The sequence below is a fragment of the Cydia strobilella genome, chromosome 9, assembly GCF_947568885.1.
Source record: "Cydia strobilella chromosome 9, ilCydStro3.1, whole genome shotgun sequence".
NCBI classification, from domain to species: domain Eukaryota; kingdom Metazoa; phylum Arthropoda; class Insecta; order Lepidoptera; family Tortricidae; genus Cydia; species Cydia strobilella.
The window spans coordinates 19,017,317-19,026,688 of NC_086049.1; positions in this window are offsets into that span (position 1 = coordinate 19,017,317).

Consider the following 9,372-nt stretch of genomic DNA (forward strand, 5'->3'; position numbering starts at 1 on the left):
ATTGTCTCTTCCTCTTCGCCACACATACGACAATCGGTGTTGTCAGCGTGCCCCATCTTGACCAGGATTCTCTCAAGGGAATCGGGGTCAACCCCGTAAGTTCCCATAGAAGTTGCAGTCGGATTGCAGTCCATCTGTATCGGCCCTAAGCCGTCTATTGCTCAGACCAAAGAGGATATAATAGGATAGAGCGGTACTCTCATAGTAAATTTTGTAGCCAAAGTAAATTCACTGCCATCTATCGACACACGATTAAAGCTAAATAAATGTTATAGGACATTCTTACACAAATTGACTAAGTACCACGGTAAGCTCAATAAGGCTTGTGATGTGGGTACTCAGACAACTATAATATATAATATATACAAATACTTAAATATCCACAACACCCATGACTCAGGAACAGATATCTGTGCTCATCGCACAAATAAATGCCCTTACCGGGATTCGAACCCGAGACCATCGGCTTCACAGGCAGGGTCACTACCCGCTAGGCCAGACCGACCGTCTAAAAACTAACTAAAAATGAAGATTTTAACTATAAAACTCCCGTGAGACTCAAACATATTAGATTATTTTAAACCGGGTCACTCACGTATTATTAAGTCGAATAGCGAAACTATTCGACTTAATAATACGTGAGTGACCCGGTTTAAAATAATCTAATAAAAATGAAGATGTTTAAAAATACCATACAATATTTTATATATGGATAAATATATTGTAACTCCTCTGGAGTTGCAGGCGTACATAGGCTACAGAGACTGCTTAACATCAGGCGGGCCGTATGCTTGTTTGCCACCGACGTAGTATAAAAAAAATATATATATATTTTTAATTTGTATTAATAATTTTTATATGATTTTGACCCATGTTCTTTCACTGATATGCGTTAAAATTGTTAAATAACAAACGAAACCGTCAACGGCATCTATTCAAGAGTATTCTAAAGGTAGTGGGCCATCTGTTCGAGAATTAAATTTTCTTGATTTCGCGTGCCTCGAAAATCAAGAAAATTTACGCGTTTTTACCTTAGACTGTATCCATCTATTACGGAGTTATATCTATCTGCGCTCAGACACAAAGAGCATTTGCGTGGAAACTATTTAAAACAATAGCTTAGTACACAGAGGAGTTTTCATAATGGGGCGTTATTTTACTGTCTCGAGTTTTCTGTTGGCCGTACTTGTTGAATTACTACTATTGTGTGGGATAAATCATTTCATTCGTTTTTATTGGGAATTAAGCCGAGTGAACGACCGCTTTTATATACAGACATACGGCCTGATTCTAACAATGCTTATAAGATATCACACCGATATGATACTGATCTGTCAGTGTCAAAAGTGACTTTTGTTCGACCAAAAAACTCACTTTTGACATTGACAAGATCGTGGTTGATGAGTTCACATCACGCGCGAGATTGGTCGCAACTACTTAGTTGCGTTGGACTGCATGCTTGGCCCATATTCGTGCACAGCTGTTGGGGAGTAACGACCCCACGGTCAGGGTCTCCGTCTCCGGACTCTCCGGCGTGTCTTCGCAGGACTCACGGCTCTGGCTTGCCTTCATTGGTCGTCCAAAGAGGAGTCGTTAGAGCTATATGCTCTAGTCTAGGGGTGTAAGTGAACCGAAAGTCACGGTAGAATCTTAGGTATCCCATGGCTCCTTCAAAACGGTAAGACGGGTGACGCCGCAGTGGCTTTTAGTGGGTATATCTCCTCTCCTCCTGTCTATAGGAGAGGATGGCTGCAGGAGGGAGTCCTACATAATATACCCCAATGGCTCCCCAGGCCGGGGGAATGCGTAACGCATTTTACCTACCACTCCAAGTGAACATGCATAAGACGCGAGTTGGCACAGTGGCTGTTAATAGTCACTGGGTAGAAAGCCACACACCTCTCGACACCCCTGAGCCGCTCACACCGGTTTTGCTCCTGGTTCTTCACGACGGCAGTTTCAGGGGCCCGTCTAGTCAGCGGCAAGTCACCACCTGCCTCGATAACATGTGTTAGCATTATTATGGCAGGTGTCCGGACTTCATTACATTAGCCCAGTCTCATTGTCCACCCAAACTTCAATCCATACACCGGTATACTGTTCACTTTTTCTACAATAGTCCCAATGCCTGCTGCGACCGGTTCATGGGTGTCTATTGTTGCGCCTGTGAACGGGTTCCAGTAGGCGTTCTACATGACAGTAAAGCTCTCCAAAGGGCGTCTACGTGTTGAATCTATATCCCCACGCAAGCCTATCAAAAGATCGGGATTTATAGGTCCGTGAAATCCAAAATGGGTTTACAAATAATAATAAGGCCCGTCTTTACGAAATAAAATATAAGTCAATGGAAATAATACAACTCAAAGCAAAACAAAGCAACATTTTCCAGACAAAGTAAACAAAAAGTATTGAATAATGTATATTCGTCGCCATCATATACATATAATTGTATATACAAGCAGCCAAAGTGCTCAGAATTATCTGAACATGAACTTTAACGGCTTGACAATAGAGGCTTGTTGGGATAATTATGAACGCTCTGACTACTCCGATATATCTGATGGCGACTATCGCCTATATAGAGTACACAGTCCAGCACATATGTAAGAGCAGTAAGAAACATGAGAAGAACAGTTTGAAATTGGAATTTATTGCGATACGATTAATAATTGAATGAGTTCACGAGCATATCACGTAATGAACTAAGAGCCAGTCCGGAAAATGGTACGTACAGTCGAAGGCAAAGATATCGATCCAGACAAATGGTTCAAAAAAATGTGAACACGACTTTATTGTGTAAAGTGTAAGAGCGTATACATATTTTTGAAACTGGGAATGTATACAATACGTGTAAAAAAAAAAAGTTGTCGGACTGAAGTCTGTATCGGCCCTTAAAGCAGAAGAGACTTCAGACTTCGCGGGAACCATCAACAGATTCTATTTTTTTTATAGCACGTCGGTGGCAATCAAGCATACGGCCCGCCTGATGGTAAGCAGTTACCGTAGCCTATGGACGCCTGCAACACCGGAGATATTACACGCGCGTTGCCGACCCTAACACTCCTCTCCCTCGTTGAGCTCTGGCAACCTTACTTACCGGCAGGAACACAACACTATGAGTAGGGTCTAGTGTTATTTGGCTGCAGTTTTCTGTAAGGTACTTCCCCAGTTGGGCTCTGCTCTAGATCTGGAATGACATCCGCTGTCCTGTGCCCTACCACACAAAGCGAGATGTCATTCACAGTGCCCATACCTCTCTTTTGGACGTAGTTTAAGGACATATCCGGGTCCGGACGCATTTTAAGGACATACCCGGGTCCAAAACAGATTCTAATTTCGATCTTTGCGGCAGGAAGTGACGTGCTGCGATTTAAATTTACAGCCACAACAAAAGATGTGCTGCACCTCTGATCTCCGACGGTGCACAGACCTCTTTATAATACTGTCGCCGTGACATGGATCTCTATTGTTTGACATAATTATTGAAAGTCATAATGTAAAGATTGTCATAATTATCATAAATATTGACATATCCCCTTTATATAACTTGACTCCATATTATATTTGTTCGTATAAAAGATCATATAATACAAATGCATATACATATATAATCATTTTAAATTTGTAATTTTGAATTTTTGAATTTTAATCTTTTTAATTTTTATTTCAATTTTAATTTAATTTTTTTTAATGATTTAATTGTTCGTTTATTTATATTTTTTGACTTGGTTTATGAATTTTGTGATTGATTATTTTTAATTATACTATTTGTCTGCAATAAACGATTACAATTACAATTACAATTAATCATAATTTGGTTTTTCTCAGAAACGCGTAACTTTTCAGGATTGCCATAAAACAAACCTAACCTAACCTAACCTATCTCTAGGATAGCCCGTGGAAAATCCTAAAAAGTTAACGGTTTCAGAATTATCACTAATGATAATATGACAACCATTACATTATGACTCAATAATTATGTCAAACAAAGGGACCCCCTGCAATAATCATATGTCAAGATGATGTGGCCAGTGATGATATCACGTACCATTTTTCGGAGCTAGCTCTCCTGCTATAAGCCGCGTGACATTCTCATGTTTACGTAAGTATTAGTAATTTACTAGGTACGGAATTCCTGAATAAAATATTACGTACCTATAGTATAAGCAAAGATATATATAACTCCGTAATAGATGGATACAGTCTAAGGAAAAAACGTGCCTCGAAAATCAAGAAAATTTGATTCTCGTTCAGAGGGCGCTACTAGCTTTGGCCTACTGTCGTATAGATGGCGTTGACGGTTTCGTTTGTTATTTAACAATTTTAACGCATATCAGTGAAAGAACATGGGTCAAAATCTTAAAAATAATTAATGCAAATAAAGAAAATCATTTATCCATATTTAAATACATTTTATCGTATTTTTATAAATATTTATTTTTAGTTTTAAAGTGTGTCGACAGATGGCAGTGAATTTACTGGGATTACAGTACCACTCTAGTATAAGTTACTCTATGGTATAAGTGACATTAGTGGGTTGAAACAAAACGAAATTACGACAGCGGGGATAAAGGTTAGGACACAACATCTTGGCACAGGACAGACACTTTTCTTACCTCGGGCGTTAAAAAATCTGTGTTTAACAACATTTTTAGAATATTTATTTGTAGAATAAAATTAATATATATTACTAATTAAAAACTGTAATAGAATGGATGGTTCGAATCCGGCCTTCACCACTGGAGGGCTTCGTCACTTTTTCTTTAATATATGACATCTATTACAGTTTTTAATTTATATATAGTAGTGTGACTACTTAAAAACACAAATCAAAATATTTAATAAAATAATTTGATTTGTTCCCAAACTTGTTCATATATTACTAATTTCAAGATATTTCAAGAGAGATGCAAAGGTTATCCATCGCGGTTCAACGTGGCAACGCGGCGAGCGTGATGGGCACCTTTGCATCGGGGGGTCGCGGGACGATTTGTACGGCTGAGATGTGTCTTTTTTTATTTATTAGTTTCTATGGTTGCTGTAGTATAGTTTAGAGTAAGAGTAATTTGTGTAACGTTTTATTGTTGTGTTGTATAATAATGTACTGAAACTTGTATATGATTAACTAGCTGTTGCCCGCGACTTCGTACGCGTGGATTTGTATGTTGGTGGTTATATATTCTACATGAGCATAATATAGAACATTATGCAGCAAAAGATATCAGTAGGGACGGTTAATCATTCGGGCTTTATACGAAGTTTCAAGTCCCGCACTCAAAAAAATTTATGATCTCCATACAAACTTTCAACCCCTTTTTCACCACCTTAGGGGATGAATTTTGAAAGACCCCATCTTAGTGAATACTAACGTCATAAAAGCTACCTATTGTGAAAAATTCAGCTCTAGGTCCAACGGTTTGGGCTGGGCGTTGATTTAAGTGAGCCAGTCAGGACTTTTACGTTTATATATATAGATTAAAGTTGAGTTAACATTTCATGATCCTATATCAAAATATTTAAGTTGTGTTGTCTATCGACATCAAAATATCACAACTGTTTTATATACAGTGGTACTACGTAAACGAAATTAATAACTAGCTTATATCTAAAATAGGCCCTTGAGGCATTGTACCAAGGATGCTGGCGGCATTTCCCCGCTGTATCGCAATGCTGATACGTTGTGCGAGAAAGCCGCCAGCTCTTCGGTCAAGAAAGCCGCCAGCTCTTCGGTCAAACTGTTTTATATGGTTTAAACTCATTTTAGATTTTCAACAACTTTGATATATGACCAGCGCCACCGGAAACGTTAACATCCCCTTTTTATTTTTCACTTTTTGTTCAAAAAATCCTAATATGTTCCATGATGGATACATGCCATTAATTGTTGTGACGTCACAATGACATGATGAATGGGGCGCCCGATATGCTATGGAGACGGATTTCCGTAAAATTGTTAAGTACCGGTAGCGGGATTTGTGCATTTAAAATGACAGATTTGATGTATGGTTTAAATATTAGCTTAAAATAATATGTTTTTTAACTAAAAGGTACCACATTGTCGCTTGTTGATAAGGTTGATTTCTAATTGAAGCTATATGGAAATAGCGCCTTACTGACAAGCGACAATAAGTACCCTTTTGGTTGAAAATGGCACATATGTGGTGCGGTTGTTATTTCATTACATTTTCTACATATCAACTGGAGTACATACGCTTGTTTCGTAAACTCCCATTTTAGAATTTCTTCTATGTAGACAGAATGAAAGAGCTTTTGCAAGAACAAATAACATTTTACGGTAGATACTCATGAACAAATGAAGTTTCGTGCCGTGTACCGAAGTCCTGTAAAATCCGGATTTTGCTTTTACCTCAGTATAATTAGCAAATATCGATATAAGAGTACTAAAAAATATAGGTGTTTAATAACTTATTTTTAGATTAGTAGTAAAAATAAAGTTTATTCCGCGTTGTGTGCTTAAAGAGTAAAAAATAGCATTTTCCCCTCACTAGCTTGGAAAGCCGTCTCTTATCCTTTAAAACAAGCAGGGAAAAACGCATTTTATCCACTAGTGGGGAAAGTAATTTGACCTTGGATGGAGCGTGTTTAAGTAGCTTGACAGAAACAAAACGTAAAACGCTCATAATAATGGTTCGTTCGATAGATTTAGATTTAGATTTATTTATTTAATAATATTAAATTACAATATAAATTATCATTAAATAAATGGTTTGAGAATCTAATAAAAAATAACAGATTTAGCTTTATTTAATGATTTTAAGTCATAAACCTTAAAATTCCATAATAAACGTTTGATTTTTAATAATTATGTTAAATATAATTCTGAACGCACAAGTTAAGTCGATGCAATTTCAAAACGCATCATTGACATTTCATACGAGGTCAGAAATGTCAACATTGTCAACAAAAATTTTACTTAAAAACTTCTCACGTAAAAGTACAGAATTTCCAGAGTTTTTTGTTATAATATCGTAAAAAAATGAGTGATTCCAGTTGATGAAGATGATCTAACGCCTGTGGATGTTGCACTTTCCTCGCTATAGTGAGGGGAAAAGTTTTGTGTTACACACGGGTGCAAATGTATTTTACTTCTCGTGTGTTAAAACACTCGCGGGTAAAATACAACTTTGCACCCTTGTATAACAATGCCAGTTTAATTTTAATAAAGAGAATAAACTAATTATTAAAATTAAGTTAAAACTAATAAAAATAAATTTAATAAAAAAAAAATTATTTTTAAAACAAATAACTATTCTTAAATGTTACGGATGTTTAGTTAAGTTGGTAGTTACCAAACATAAGTTTTACTATTTATTTATTTTTAAGTTTTAGTTAGTGAAGAGCTTTGTAAGTGAGTACGCATGCACTCGCTATACTTACTGATTATTTATATTTGGTTCTGCTGTAGTTAAGTTTCTCTGAAGTGAAATGTATTATTTCTTTGAGAAAATAAAGTTCTTTGAACCTAAAATATTCACCCTTGTGTAGCTTTTTAATTCATCATCATGTCAGCCGATAGACGTCCACTGCTGGACATAGGCCTCCCCCAAGGCTCGCCACTCCGACCGATCCTGTGCCTTTTTAATTATTTTACTTTTATTTTTTATTTTTTTATTTATTTATTGGAAACAATGTAAGTTTACAGTTTAAAACCAATTCATTTACATGCTAGGAGTACAGATATGAGTAGGAACATGGAAACTAATTAAAACTAAAACCAAAGAGGATATTATAAGATAGTGGTTAGTTAGTTAGTTTTGCTAGGCATTTTCCGCAACTCGACATCCAATGTGCCTATTTAAGATAGTGGTACTGTCATAGTAAATTTTGTAACCGCTATAAATTCACTGCCATCTATCGACACACTTTAAAACTAAAAATAAAGATTTATAAAAATACGTTAAAATGTATTTAAATATGGATAAATGATTTTTTTATTTGCATTAATTATTTTTATATGATTTTGACCCATGTTCTTTCACTGATATGCGTTAAAATTATAAATAACAAACAAAGCCGTCAACGCCCTCTATACGAGAGTAGGCCAAAACTAGTGGCGCCCTCTGATCGAGTATCAAATTTTCGTGATTTTCGAGGCACGTTTTTTCCTTAGACAATATCCATCTATTACGGAGTTATATCTATCTTTGCTAAAACTAATTAAAACTTTATGAAATTTTCAAAAACGAATTGTCAAGATAAGCTAAAATAAAGCATCGGGAGACGAAAACGAAATATTAACGTGTTTATAATTGTTCATTGTAATACATCTGTCTGTTTCGACGATAAAGCTTAAATTATAGAAAAATAGCTCTATGATATGTTCACGAACCGCATGTTACGACCGCCATTAAGGCATTTGATCACAGGCCATCACACACTCCGTAAAACGTCATCTCTACCAGAGTTGGCCAAAAATTATCTATTTACGAATAACCGGGAAAATAACTAAATCATCTTTTATTTGAAATAACTAAATAATCCGTCATTTGTTATTTTGAAATAATCTAGATCAGTTTCATTTTTATCTAGATTAATTAGTTGGGATTTTAAATAAAAGATGAATGTCAGTAGTACAGTGTCAGTGTGACGGTTTGACCCGACGTTACGTTCTATTTTATTATTATAGGCTTACTTCAATAACAAACGAGGCCAGTTATCTTCATCCAGATAATTTATCTAAATAAAAAAGTTGTCAACGCACTACTTGTGATTGAATTTATCTTCGAATAAATTTATTTGAAATTATTTTATTTGAAATAATTATCTAGATAACGCCCAACTCTCTGATCATCATTCGCTTGCCCTTATCCCATTCATTTGGGGTCGGCGCAGCATGTCTTTTTCTTCCATACCTCTCTCTCGCCCGTCATCTTATCACTCACTCGCATTCGTTTCATATCATCTCTCACACAGTCCATCCACCTTTTCCTCGGTTTTCCTCTCCCGATACTTCCCTCCACTTTCATTCGTAATACCTTTCTCGTCACATGCCTTTCATCCCTCCGCATTACATGTCCGTACCACGCTAGGCGATTCGCTCTTACTTTTTCTACTATAGGTGCAACTTTCAGGCTTCCTCTTATATACTGATTCCTTATCCTATCCATTCTTGTCACACCACACATCCATCTTAACATCTCTGATAATCACCCATAATCAATGTTGAAATATCTTTCCGTGTGACGTTACGAGTTTTAAACTTAGTTCCACGTCTCACTGAGAAGCCATAAACACTCAGAATGGCCGCTTTATCACCGCTGCAGATGCGACCTTGCCAGGTTCAGAGACAGTTTAATAGTAAGGATTGCTAGCAGAGCTGTCGTCCTAATACAAAGCGACTTTGTTATACCA